General features: G+C 41.4%; 1 pseudogene; it reads left to right on the plus strand.

Annotated features, from left to right (window-relative positions):
* The first annotated feature begins 13242 nt into the window (after nt 1–13242).
* Nucleotides 13243–13350, plus strand: LOC118998899 (uncharacterized; annotated as a pseudogene).
* Nucleotides 13351–13772: the final 422 nt, after the last annotated feature.

The following is a 13772-nucleotide window of genomic DNA, read 5'->3' on the forward strand; positions in this document are numbered from 1 at the left end:
TGAACAGGAACCAGTCATAAGAGCTGCAGGACAGCATATTCCAGAGAGAATCATTAATGAGCAATAAGGCCCAAAGCAGAAAACAGCTTGGAAAATTCCAGGACATGATCCAAGTTTGTTTGTTTTTAATTTTTAAAAATATTTTATTTATTCATCTTTAGAGGGGCAGGGAAGGAGAGAGGGAGAGAATATCAATGTACGGTTGCCTCTCATGTGTCCCCTGCTGGGAACTGGCCTGCAACCCAGGCATGTGCCCTGACGGGGAATCGAACCTCGATCCTCTGGTTCGCAGGCCCGCGCTCAGTCCACTGAGCTACACTGGCCAGGGCACATGATCCAAGTTCGATGTCACTGGAGCATGGTTTGCATATGGTGGCATGAGAGGAGCTTAGAGAAGTAAGCAGAGGTCAGATCACGCAAGATTCAGCAGGTTACAGTAAAATGTCAGAATTTTGTTGCAGAGAAATGAGAAGTAATTAAAAGATTTTAAGTAGTCCTGGCTGGTGTGGCTCAGTGGTTGAGTGCCGGCCTACAAATCAAAGGGAGGCTGGTTTGATTCCCAGTCAGGGCACATGGGTTGCAAGCCAGGTCCCCAGTAAGGGGCATTTGAGAGGCAACCACACACTGAAGTTTCTCTCCCTCTCTTTCTCCCTCCTTTCCCCTCTCTAGAAATAAATAAATAAAATCTTAAAAAAAAGATTTTAGGCAGATAGTGATAGGATCCTACTTACTTCGTAAGAAAATTCATACCACCTGCTTTATGGAAAGTTAACTGGAGAAAGGCAAGTGTAGAAGGTCTAAAGGCAAGGATGCAATTGTATCAGGCTAGGCAAGAGCTGATGGTGGCCTGGACTAAGGTAGAGGCAGTTAATGGAGAGATGAGGGAAGATGAACAGTATGTATAAAAGAGGTGGAACCAAAAAAATTTGTTGATGGATTGAATGTGGGTGAGTGGTCTAAGATGATTTCCAGCTGTCTAGCTTTAGTGACTAAGTGGCAGGTGGTGTCATTTATGGACATAGGCAATAAGAGAGAGAACCAGAGTGGGACTAATTGAAAGATGGGAATCAAGAGATCCATTTTAAGCATATTAACTTTGAAATTTTTCTGAGACATGCAAATAGAAATATTAAGCAGGCACTTACTTGGCTATTAAGTCTGGGAAAGCTGGATAACAAATTAGAGAAGAAATTTGAGATGGAGATGCAAATTTAGGAGTCACCAATATAGAGACAGTTTCTAAAGCAATGGGAGTAAATGAAATTTCCTAAGAAGAGTAGGGAGTAAAGGGGAGAGGGCACAGGTCCAAGTCCTCAGAAATACCACACCTTTCTTGTTAATGTCCACAAGTGCCTGAAGAGGAAACTGAGCAACTAAACCTCATTTTTATTCTGGGAATAGGTAGGTACAGACTTCTGGCAAGTAGGGCAACAGATGAACTAGCTAATCTTTGTGGGGGGCCTCCATTACTCTATTCATTCAATGAATGCCTTCTATGGGTTAGGGACTATGCTAGGTGCCTGCTGGGGATACAAAGATGAAGGGACATAATCCCTTCTAATCAAGAAGGAAAGCACACCTGTGCCTCTAATTATGTGGCGTGATAAACATCCTAATGGAGGTGTATACAGGAGCAGTGGGAACACCTGTGTCAAGGCAGTCACTATCTGTCCGGCCCAGAATTGAAGCAAAGGAAGTAATAAGAGGAGCTCTGAAGCCAGAATGGATCTCCTCCACATACACTCCTGTTTGTTTGTTTCTGTTTTGTCTTAAAACAAGTCTTGTGCTTCCCAGAATAAATGTAAAACCATGACAGGTTGGTGGGGTTAAAAATGAAGGCTTTGGTTGACAATACAGAACTGTCCTTTCCAATAAGCCTTAATCAGGGGTGGGATGGGAATGAGGGTCAGAGGAAAACATGGAAGAAGAGAGTACTTATAGGTGTTCACAAAAAAAGCAATAAAATACTTTGCCCTGAGCTGTATAGGGGTCATAACCCATATGATAAACTATCATTTAACATGAGGGGGAAATTAAAGTTTCATTTCCTTGCTTTTGTGGCACCCCTTGAATTGGGTTGATGACCCCATTCAGTCAGTCAGCATGAGGTATGCCTTACCAATTTCATTCTGCAAAACAAAGACAGTCACGGTCAAACTCAGTTGGTCAATTCCACAGATTAAGAGGAGAGCAAATCAGCTAGGAGAGCTCTGGCTGGGAATTGATGGGGTTAATCCCAGGCCAGCTTGGCAGGGAGCTTCATTAGATCTTTCAGGCCTGGCACCATGTCACTCCTCATGAGCTCCCCACACTTCCCAGTTTCCTGAGGTTGACTCTAAATTATTTCCAGGGTTTGAAGCACAGGGCTGGGCTGAGGACACGGATGCATTGCCCCATTGTGTCATATAATCTTCTTTCTCAGCCTGATTTCTTCAGACCCAGTAGTAAGTCATGATAGAAAAGTCTGGCTGGGACTTCCGGCCAAGATGGAGGTATAGGTGGAAACACTGTGCCTCCTCGCAAAACCAAGTTTAAAGACAACAAAGTTTTAGTAACAAACACGCAACCAAAACACAGAAAATTGAATTGTACGGAAGTCTGACAACAACGAACCATTCAGCCAGACAGGCAAGAGGGGCGGAGTCAGCAGCTGTCAGAGCGGGGGTCACACAGGAAAAGGTGGCCAGACCAACCCAGGCACGCAGGCAGCGGTTGGCAGATTCCAGCTGCAGGGTAGCAATGGGCGGACCCAGTGAGGGCACAAGGCGGCTGGCTGACCGTGGTCATACATTCGCGCACAGATAAATCAGGCAAAGGAGCGAGCAGTGAGAGAGACAGCGCAAACCAGGGCCCAGCGACAGGAATTAAAGCCTAAAAGCACCAATTGGAAAAACTTTCTGGGTTGAAGTGCCGGGAGAAGCTCCCAGGCTCACAGAGAGTTTGTTGGAGAGACCCACAGGGTTCTGGAGGGTACACAAGCCCCACCCCTACCCCGGGAACCAGCACCAGAAGGGCCCAATCTGCTTGTGGGAAGCAGCAGAGGAGACCAAAATTCGAGAAAGAGCAGAAAAATGCCATTGCCCCTCTCTGAACCTGCCCCCACATACAGCGTCACAACCCAATGACTGGGTCGCCCAGCTCTGGTGAACACCTAAGGTTCCACCTCTTATACATAACAAGCTCGAACAGACCAAAACATTATGGCTCAAGAAGAACAGCTCAAAGCCCCAGAGCCAATACTTCTAAGCAACCAAGAGATAGCCAACCTATCAGATTCACAGTTCAAAACACTGGTGATAAGGATGTTCCCAGAACTCGTTGATTTTAGTCACAAATTAGAGGAACAAATGAAGGCTAAACAAATTGAAATGAAGGGAAATGCATAGGAAACCAATAGTGATGGAAAGGAAACTGGGGCTCAAACCAAGTGAGTGGACCAGAAGGAAGAAAAAAATGACCAAACAGAAAAGAAGGAAGAAACAAGAATTCAAAAAAATGAGGAGAGGCTTAGGAGCCTCCAGGACACCTTTAAGCGTTCCAACATTTAAATTATAGGGGTACCAGAAGGGGAAGAGAAACAGCCATGAGTGGAAAACTTATTGGAACAAATAATAAATAAGAACTTCCCAATCCAGCAAAAAAAATACACTTCCAGGAAATCCAGGAAGCTCAGAGGGTCCCAAAGAAGTTGAACCCAAGAAGGAACACACCAAGGCACATCATCATTATGTTAGCCAAGATTAAAATGAAGGAGAGAATCCTAGAAGGAGCAAATAAGGGGACAGTCACCTACAAAGGAGTTCCCATCAGACTGTCAGCGGATTTCTCAAAAGGGACCTTACAGGCAAGAAGGGGCTGGAAAGAAGTATTCCAAGTCAGGAAATCCAAAGACCTACAGCCAAGATTGCTCTATCCTGCAAAGCTTTCATTTAGAATGGAAGGGCAGATAAAGTGCTTCTCAGATAAGGGCAAGTTCAAGGAGTTCATCCTCACCAAGCCCTTATTATATGAAATGTTAAAGGGACTTATCTAAGAAAATGAAGATAAAAAACATATACAGTAAAAGGACAGCAAACTCACAGTTATTAACAACCACACCTAAAACAAAAGCAAACTAAGAGGACAGCTAGATCAGGAGCAGAACCATAGAAATGGAGATCACATGGAGGGTTAGCAACAGGGGAGTGGGAGGAGGAGAAGGGGGAGAAGGTACAGAGAATAAGTAGCATAGATGGTAGGTGGAAAATAGACAGGGGGGAGGGGAAGGATAGTATGGGAAATATAGAATCTAAAGAACTTGTGATACATGGACATAAACTAAGGGAGGAGAATGGTGGGGGAGGTGGTATGCAGGGTAGAGGGGAATGAAGGGGGAGAAATGGGACAACTGTAATGGCATAATCATAAAATATATTTAAAAAGAAAAGAAAAGTCTGGCTGGAATCTATAGAAACACAAACTGGAAAAAACAAATTTTCTTTAAAAAATAACAGTAATTCAGCCTAGGCCAGGTAGCTCAGTTGGTTGGAGCATCAGCTCCTGATACCCCAAAGTTGTGGGTTAGATCACTGGTCAAGGCACATACAAGAATCAACCAATGAATGCATAGATAAGTGGAACAACAAACCAAGACTGAGGTCTCTCTCACTCTCTCTCTCCCCTTGCTAAAATCAACTTTAAAAAAAAAATGGTCTGCCTTTAAAAAAAAAACAAAATTTCTTAATTCCTGGGATCCAATATGTGTACCTACACAACTTACAACCTAATGAAAACAGTGAAGGTGAAAATATTGTTAAAATTCTACTGAATAGCCAGGCATTTTTTTTGCCACAATGACTAAGACATTAGAAAATAATTAGAGAATGATCCAAGTCCGTTCTGATTCCTCTCCTTGTCTAGAAGTTGCTAAAAGAACTGAGGGCACTTTAGAATAGATAAAAATCTGGAGTTTTCAAAGTTTTTGTTAGCTAAGAAAATTTCATTTTTCTCTTTCTGAATTATTATGTTTCTGATGAAAAAACAATTCTACCAGTAACACATAAGGATGATCAAAGAGCCAAGAAAATCTGTACATGCAATAAATTTGCCTGAATAATAATGGGGTTCATGTTCCAAGAGAAATTAATGTTTAATTTTAGTTTCCTAAAGGTTGTCTTATATTCTCCCCCCAAAGGATTTATTACTGCAGTCGTCTGTGACAATTGACCCAATTTGATTTTCAGGTAATATAGGAAGGCAATTTAGTTTTGTGGGGAAAGTGATGCTGATTTTGCTACAAATTTTGCTAAAACACCAGGGCCTCCTGAGCTTCAGTCTCTTTATTATAAAAAGCAATGGATTGGGATTAGATTGCCTTAGATATTCACATATTTTAAAAGTATATTCTGAGCCTCTAAATTTCTCTGTCTTGACAGTTCTGGCTTTCAAATATGTCCTGTGCCAATTGCCATACAGAGTAAATTAGAACTACTTTTGGTTTCTAGAAATTTGTAGCCTGTAAAGTAGGAACAGTCAGATGTTCCTCATGTATATATAGTCATATGATTAGGTTTCACTAACTTGAACTTTGTGATGAAGGAAGCTTATTTGTATATTATATTTAAAAAGGGCTTACTATTACATTAACCCCACAAATAAGACTATAGTTTGAGCTGCTTAGGACAACAATGCCTTCAAGTACTGCTTCTCAAGGGGCTCTCTGACGTAATGAGTGGCACTCTGGATGTGAGCCAGGAACCTGGACCATCAGCCATCAGCTTCCCGTGTGTCCTTGGGTGGGTCTCAGCTATCCTGAGTTTCATTTGCTTCAAGTATAAACAAAGGGGTTGAATTAGGTGGTTTAAAATCAAATGGCCAAGTTTTTTTTTTTAAAGCAGATGAGCAAGAGCAAGTAATAGTTAAGTGTAAATAAAGGCATTAATACCTCTAGTAATATAAAGTATGAAGGGAATTTGGCAGTGCTTTCTAGTGGTGAAGGACAAGAACCTGTGGTTATCAACCATGAAAAAGCAATAGTACAAAGCAAGTAAAGCTCCAAGTTTCACTACCTTGATCTGTACACAATAAACTCATGAAGTAAATAAACTTGATTTATACCCAACTCTTAGCCCTATGAGGAAAAGGAGAAATTTCCCATGTTTTGAAATAGCACCAAGATGTAATGGAAAGGCTTTAGAAACAGTATAATTAGTTCAAAACTCTGGCTCTAATAATGCCTGGTTATGGCCTCTACATCAAACCACTTTAACCTCAAGATTGTTTGAGAATTAAATAAGATAATATAGGTGAAAGTGCCTAACATGGTACTTGGCACATAATAAGAAGAGCAGACAGTAAGACTTCTACTAATGATGGGAACATAATCCATATGCAAAGTTAAAAATACAAGAGGTAAACAATAAAAGCTAACATCGAGTGCTTACTCTCTGCCACCAGGCAGTCAGGTACTTTTACATATATCATCACACTTAACCCTCCCAACAGCCCATGAGGTCTGCACTCTCACTAGTTATCCCAGCTTACAGAGAAGGAAACAGAAGAGTGAGAGTAAGCAACATTTCCCATAGTCACAGAGCCAGGAAGTCATGGAGTTGTGATAAAAAATTGCTTTGCTGTTTCCATTTCACCATATTGCCTACTATGTTATGTCAAAGGAGTTATTATTAAGCACCAAAGAAGTCAAAAATTAACCATGAGTAGTTCATAAGCACAAGAGATAAGAATGTATTAGAGCAAGATTACAGAATGTTATCTGTAATAACAGATTACAGGATGTTATCTTCTAGGCTAGTGATAGCACAAAAGAGTAGGAAAGGCTGCCCTGGCTGGTATGGCTCAATGGATCGAGTACCAGCCTGTGAACCAAAGGACTGCTAGTTGAATTCCCAGTCAGGGCACATGATTGGGTTGTGGATCAGGTCCCCAGTAGGGGGCACTTGAGAGGCAACCACACATTGATGTTTCCCTCCCTCTCTTTCTCCTTTCCTTCCCCTCTCTCTCTCTCTAAAAAAAAAAAAAAAAAAAAAAGAGTAGGGCCCTGGTTGGTGGGGCTCAGTGGATTGAGTACCAACCTGCGAATCAAATGGTCGCTGGTTTGATTCCCAGTCAGGGCACATGCCTGGGTTGCAGGCTGGCTCCCTGCAGGCCAACTCCCAGCAGGGGATGCACGAAAGGCAACCATACATTGATGTTTCTCTCCCTCTCTCCTTCTCCTCTAAAGATAAATAAATAAATAAATAAATAAGAGAATGACTTTAGCAAGTGTACAGAGGTAGAAAAAAGCAAGGGGAGCAAATAGTACACTCTAGCCTCAGCAGTGTCCTTAAAGTCAGGTTCTGGGGAGATAAGGTTGGAAAGATAAGCACTGGCCAGTCGGTGAGAACCCTGATTGCCAGGCTAAAAAATAGAAAATATTTTTCCTGTATTAGGTATACACTAGATACTCAATAAGTATCTGTTGATTGTCACAAAATAAAATTAATTTCAAAACTAGCTGCCCAATGGAAGTAGCAAACCTGTTTTCTTTTTTTTCTGTAAAAATTTAACTTTATTTATTTATTTATTTAATATATTTTATTGATTATACCATCACAGTTGTTCTATTCCCCCTTCATTCCCCTCCCCCCGCACACTCCCTCCCCCACCATTCTCCCCCCTTAGTTTATAACCACGTCTCAACTTCTTTAGATTCTATATTTTCCCCACTATTCTTGCCCTCCCCCCTATCTATTTTCTACCTACTGTCTATGCTATTTTCTGTACCTTCTCCCCCCTTCTCCTCCTCCCACTCCCCTGTTGCTAACCCTCCATGTGTTCTTCATTTCTATGGTTCCACTCCTGATCTAGCTGTCCTCTTGGTTTGCTTTTGTTTTAGGTGTGGTTGTTAATAACTGTGAGTTTGCTGTCCTTTCACTGTTCATATTTTTCATCTTCTTTTTCTTATATAAGTCCCTTTAGCATTTCATATAATAAGGGCTTGGTGATGATGAACTCCTTGAACTTGACCTTATCTGAGAAGCACTTTATCTGTCCTTCCATTCTAAATGAAAGTTTTGCTGGATAAAGCAATCTTGGCTGTAGGTCTTTGGATTTCATGACTTGGAATACTTCTTTCCAGCCCCTTCTTGCCTGTAAGGTCTCTTTTGAGAAATCCGCTGACAGTCTGATGGGTACTCCTTTGTAGGTGACTGTCCCCTTATCCCTTGCTGCTTCTAGGATTCTCTCCTTCATTTTAGTCTTGGCTAATGTAATTATGATGTGCCTTGGTGTGTTCCTTCTTGGGTCCAACTTCTTTGGGACTCTCTGAGCTTCCTGGATTTCCTGGAAGTCTATTTCCTTTGCCAGACTGGGGAAGTTCTCCTTTATTATTTGTTCAAATAAGTTTTCCACTCGTGGCTGTTTCTTTCCCCCTTCTGGTACCCCTATAATTCGGATGTTGGAACGTTTAAAGATGTCCTGGAGGTTCCTAAGCCTCTCCTCATTTTTTTGAATTCTCATTTCTTCATTCCTTTCTAGTTGGATGTTTCGTTCTTCCTTCTGGTCCATTCCATTGATTTGAGTCCCAGTTTCCTTTCCATCACTATTGGATTCCTGGACATCTCCCTTCATTTCAATTAGTTTAGCCTTCATATGTTCCTCTAATTTGTGGCTATAATCAACCAGTTCTGTTAGCATCCTGATAAACAGTGTCTTGAATTGTGCTTCTGAGAGGCTGGCAATTTCTCGGTCGCTGAGAGTTATCGGCTCTGGGACTTTGAGTTCTTCTTGCACCATCTTTTGGGCTGTTCGTGCCTGTTCCATAGCAGGATCGGATCCCTAGGCGTTCACTAGCGCAGGGCAACTAAGTCGCTGGGTTGTGACGTTGTATGTGGGGGCCGGGTCAAAGAGGGACTATGGCTTCCCGTTTGCTGCCTGCTGCCTCGGCCCTCACCGGTGCCTCAGCTGCTGCTGTCACCGGGCCCACGAGTTTCGTCCCACTGCGCGCAAGTGTGCCACCGCTGTCAGCCCTCGCCCCCTGGGGCCTGCGTGGTCCATCTCACTGTGGGCGAATGTGCGACTGAGGTCAGTCTGCCCCGCACCCCGACTGGGTCCAGACTGCCTGCGCGCCTAGGTCGGGGGATCTTTCCTGCCCGACCCTGCTTGCTGCTGGCTCCACCCCTCTTACGTCCCCGTTGAAGGGTTAGATGTAGTCGGACTTCCGTATAATTCAATTTTCTGTCCGTTGGCTGTGTCTTTGTTTCTCCAAACCTTTGCTGTATTCAAACTTGGTTGTGGGAGAAGGCACAGTGTTTCCACCTATGCCTCCATCTTGGCGGAAGTCCTGTTTTCAATACAGGCATTATCCACTCAACCTGAGTCTCCTGGCCAACCAGAACAGGAATAAAGCATGTTAGCACACTGTTTTTAACTCCATCACTCTGTGATATGTTTCATAATTTCACAATTGTTATAGCAGCCTATATGGTGACCAGGAATGCCACACTCACTTGAAACTAATATAATGTTGTAATCGGTGGGGCAAAAGTAGGTTTACAGTTGTGAGTATGCAAAATATTGTTTATTCTTATATCATTTATTATTTTATTATTTTCCATATGAACAACTGTAAACTTAACTTTGCCCCCCTGTATATGTCAACTATACTTATTTTTATTTTTTAATCCTTACCCAAGGATATGTTATTTTTATTTTTTTTGAGAGAAAGAGAAAGGAAGGGGAAAAGAGAAAGAGAGAAACATCAATTGGTTGCCTCCTATACACACCCCAACCAGGGTTTGAACCCACAACCTAGGTATGTGCCCTGACCTGGGATTGAACCTACAACCTTTTGGTGCAAGGGACAATGCTCCAACCAAGTGAGCCACCTCGCCAGAGTTAATTATACTTAATTTTTTATAAAAGATGAATCAGTATAGCTTACAATTAATAAATGTAAACAAAAAATATAATGGCCTTAGAAAAAAGATAAAGGGAAATGATCAAGAAGAGGGCAGGGAAAAGGATGGACTTTCAAAACACTAGAACTGTAAAGAGGAAGGAAAGCATTTATTATATTATGAAAAAGATACATGGGCTCAGAATCCGGTGAAAAGGCCAGTTCAGACAGCTTCAGAGATAGGTAACTACTGAGGAGCTGAGAGAGGAGGGCAGGCGGAGCACCCTGACCTATATGAAAGTAAAACAAAGGATTTGGCTTCCTACATACAACAGTGTGTTCAGGCTGCGGCCTACCACATTCGCACCAGAAAGAGGGCTGTAATAATGTGATTTCACCAATGGGATAATACCCTGACAATATTACATTTTTGCTTAGTTAGTATATTCTGTCTCACCATAAAGATTACAATGGTTTCAAATATTACCATTTCCACAAACTATCCATGAGAGGCATGAAGGAATTCATAATGGCTTGCCATTTATGTGTTGAACCTGTATATCTGAAAAGGTGCGAACAAGTTAAAGTGGACTAGAATTTGGGAGTCCTCTTAAATACAGGGTTTTATTTTAATTGAACTTTGAAAGAATGAAGCTTTAAAGTCAAATTTTTCACTGGGGTGTTTAGTCTGTAGCCAATCATCGGATGGTTAGAAGTTTGGCATGACCAATTCTTCACAGTCTATTTGCTAAATGACACATTATAAAAACAAGCACCACTGAAAAGGATGTGCTTGTTTCCAAAGCTGCAATCTCATTGTAGGCTGGTTGTTTTATATTGGTCCTTGTCTAACCATTTTATGGTGCAAAAGGCTCTAAACCACATATATATGTTAAAGATTCCTTGAAATGTTCTCACATTAGAAAGGACCAGAAACACTAGATAAAGACCAGAGAGGTTGTCATTCTGGCCCCAACATGAAGGCCACCCAGAAGGATCAGGATCTTACAGTCCTGATTAAGATTTATTAGCCCCTAAGATGCTTATTCTTATAAAACAGAGTCTCTCCAACCCATAATTAGAAAACTTGTGCCCAGATCCTAGTAGAAGAATTGAGAATTGTACTGAAGCTCAGTAGAGCTGCTCCCCCCACCAAAAAAAAGTTGTACACTAAAAGAGACACACATTCTGATGACAATTTTAAAGAAGGATCCAGAAATTGCAGTTTAGGTTGACCCATTGTTGGTAGTTTATATCTTTCAAAGGCTTTGTCTATTCCACCTAATTTGTCATATTTATTAGCATGAAGTTGTTCATAATATTTCCTTATTATGCTTTTAATATCTGTAAAATCTGTAATGACTTGACAATATTGGGCTGAATGAGCAGAATTAGTTTGAAAAAAAGGAAAGAGCGGAGGGTCTAAAGTGCATTTCCCCTACCTCAGCCAAGAAATGCAGACGAGGAAAGGAAAAAAAAGGATTTAAAAAAATTTATGCTAGTGATGGGGCTTTTGGTCTGATCAACTGCCCATTTGTCTGCACGCTGCTTTCTCCCCTCATCCATGCTCCCTGCCATCACGGTGCAGCTGCTGGCCAGGAAGCCTGAGGACGGGGCTCCCTCTGGAGCTGAAGGCAGTGGCACTTTGGAAAGTGCTGGCAGGGGGTGGGCTATAAAAAACAATTTGGTCTGGGAACAAAAGGCATCAATCACAGCAGAGGGTGGGAGAGAGTACTTTCTGGGTCACCTTGGAAGCAGGAAAGAAATAGACAAGCATCATTTTACTTAGTCATCTCCCCTTTCCAATGGACTAAAGGGTCTCCCTAATTTAACAGGAAAGCTACATATGATTGCTTTACAAAGATCTTTTTCTTTAGTCATGTGCTTTGGTGAGGTGGGAGAAAGCCATCTCATTTGTAGTCTCTATGTAAAATTGCCAGAAATCATTGGACTCTACCTTTAGTTAGTAAACTCTCTAAGCCTGGGAGTTTCTGAGATTTAATTAACTGTTGGGAAGCAATTACAGATCTTAAATGAAAGGTTCAAATTAGTATGAGGAATATTATTAGTGAGGGGACTAACAAAAATAAAGAATCCAAGGGAAGCACTTAAAGTCACAGAAATAGCAAAGAAGAGTTGAGCCATCTCTGGGTCAAAAACCAAAGGTTAATCAAGAATTCCTAAAGTTAGCTGCATAAGAGAAATTGCAGTATTTCTGAGCTGGGAAAGTACTTCTCAAAAGTATTCATGACTCTTTCAAATCAAGCTAGTATGTGGCACCCTTAAACCAGGGTAAATAAACAATTGCCCTGGGTTCTCCAAGCATATTCTACTCTTCAGTCCTCTCCCCTTCCCCCATACAGAAGCTGAGGTAGGTATGCCCAGGTGAGACATATTCCATATTCCTTGGCTAAGGATAAGAAGACTGGCAAGAGGCCTGGGAAGAGTGGGGCTTCACCCCAGATCCTAAACTTCTAAAGAAGTAAAGAAAAATTTAACTTTCTACTTTGTTTCAAGTTGTAAGAGAGTTTGCATGCTTGCTTGCTTTCTTCTTTAAGCTCTTTAAGTCCTGGAGAAAGGAACTAAAAGAAGTGATATATCTGGACTAACTAGGATACAACACCCAGTGTGAAATAAATGCATTAAATCACCAGCGTTTAATGATGACAAATGTGTGTACGGTACAGTTTATACCAGAAAGCAGTCTTCTCCCCTTTGTAGCTACCTAGGAAGTAAACAAGGAGTCTTCTCATTTTCCTATTCACTCTATGCTACACTTGCCAGTTCTTCACCATGAAATGGTGACCTCAAATGTGTCCAAAATTAAATAATCCTGTGGCTAACTATATTATTTTCCACTTGCATGTATTTTTGTCTATTATATCTCCAAAATATATCTCAAATTAGTCTTTTTCCCCTGTTTTTCCCTCCATAAGTGGCAGAGATGACTTCCAGTATGGAATTTTTTTTTTAAGATTACAATTCCTTTTTTTTATGATTTTATTTATTTATCTTTAGAGGTGAAGGGAAGGACAGAAGGAGAGAAATATCAATGTATGGTTGCCTCTCATGAGTCCCCTGCTGGGAACTGGCCTGCAACCCAGGCATGTGCCCTGACTGGGAATCGAACCGCGATCGTGTGGTTCAGAGGCCCATGCTCAGTCCACTGAGCTACACCAGCCATGGCTGGAATTTTTTTGTTATATACAGTGGGGCCTCTTTTTTCCACAAGAGGAGGCTCTTATGGTGAAAATGACCTCCTGAAGCTGTTGCATGGAAATCTCATTGTAAAAGCTATTTGCTTTTTACTGTATGTTCTTGGCCATCGCTCAAAATATAGCAATCTATTATTTATCTCTAAGATTTCAGTGCTGTATGAAAGGAGAGAAGGTTAGCACTCTCTGACAGAATCGGGCCTAACATGAGTACTGTGAAGGCATTAACACATGCTTCTTGGTAGCTAACCATGGTTTTGGGGAGGTTAAGATTTTATAGATCTTAAAGATCTAGAAAGAGAGAAAGAGAGTGCTCTTTCTCTCTCTGAAGCAGGCCTCTGCCTATACACTCCTCCTTCTCCCAGGAGAGTTTTCATTGTTTTTTTTTTTCTTCCTTCCTTTCTCTTTTTCTATCTTTCTCTTTCTTTCCTTCCTTCTTTCTTCTTCCTTCCTTTTTCTTTCTTTCCTCCCTCCCTTTCTTCTCTTTTTTAAATACCACTTTTGTTTTTAAACCCTCACCCAAGGATATGTTTTTATTGATTTTAGAGAGAGGGAAAAAGAGAAACATCAGTGTGAGAAAAAAACATCAATGTGAGAAAGAAACATCAATGTGAGAAACACCGATTGGCTGCCTCCTGTACAGGCACTGACCAGGAATCAAACCTACAACCTAGGTATGTGCC

The sequence above is a fragment of the Sturnira hondurensis genome, unplaced genomic scaffold (assembly GCF_014824575.4).
Source record: "Sturnira hondurensis isolate 20B ecotype Veracruz unplaced genomic scaffold, ASM1482457v3 Scaffold0001120, whole genome shotgun sequence".
Lineage (NCBI taxonomy): Eukaryota > Metazoa > Chordata > Mammalia > Chiroptera > Phyllostomidae > Sturnira > Sturnira hondurensis.